Genomic DNA, 1,017 nt, shown 5'->3' with positions numbered 1-1,017 from the left:
TAGTATAAATAGCAGAAAATCCTGCTATTTTAACATAGTGTAAATAGAATCTATCGCTATCTGCACTTAGTGTAAATAGCATATTGTTAAAAATACTGCTATTTTCACTTAGTGTAAATAGACTCTATCGCTATTTACACTTACTGCAAATAACCGCTGCCTTTTTTTCCCCCCACTTAATTTAGGTGAATAATAAGTGAATAAAGTAGGAGGTTGCAAGTTAGGGACAGCGATATCTTTATATTATTTCCATAACTCAATATTTGGACTCATTGCGGTTTATTTATTTTTAGATTGTTTTGTTTTGTTTTTCAATATCTGGCAACGCCAGCATAACTGACAGTAATCAAAAATGACCAGGTTAAAAACAGTGCCGGCAGGTTATTCCTGACAGGATACAATTCGGTAACACAAACGTAGTGATCATCATGATATATTATTATCTTTAAGACAGATGCACTGAAGACGGACACAAAGAGGAGAGAATAGTCGCGCAAGCAGAGAAAATACAGTACCAGACAGAACAAATTCATTGTTATTAAATGGATGCCACCTTATTGGGACAATAAAGCCCTCCCTAACCCTACCCGATACTTTATTTTCAACTTTTTGATTGTTTCCTTAATTTTTATTGAAAATAAATGCGTTTCTGATGTGATATGAGATTTGAAAAGGAAGAGAAAAAGTTCGGTAAAAGGCAGATTCGAACCCGGGTCGATCGCGTCAAAAACACCACGGAGCGCGCATTACCATCTACACCACTGAAGCTGACAATTAAGTGCCGTCTTTTATAGTGTTGACTATCCCTAAAACACATTTGTGGATGGAGCTACTGTAAATTGCCTCTATCAACAAGGCGGGCTATTTGCACTTAGTGTAAATAGACACTCCGGGGAAAAAAAATCCATAATGCGTGATAATGCGTGTATCTGGCAACTCGACTGAGGCTGAGCCCGCGTCCTCAATCACAACTCGCTCAAGGGACGAGGCCATGTAACCTTTTCACGATGATAATAT

The sequence above is a fragment of the Sinocyclocheilus anshuiensis genome, unplaced genomic scaffold, assembly GCF_001515605.1.
Source record: "Sinocyclocheilus anshuiensis isolate Anshui unplaced genomic scaffold, SAMN03320099.WGS_v1.1 scaffold680, whole genome shotgun sequence".
Lineage (NCBI taxonomy): Eukaryota > Metazoa > Chordata > Actinopteri > Cypriniformes > Cyprinidae > Sinocyclocheilus > Sinocyclocheilus anshuiensis.
This window is presented reverse-complemented; position numbering follows the sequence as displayed.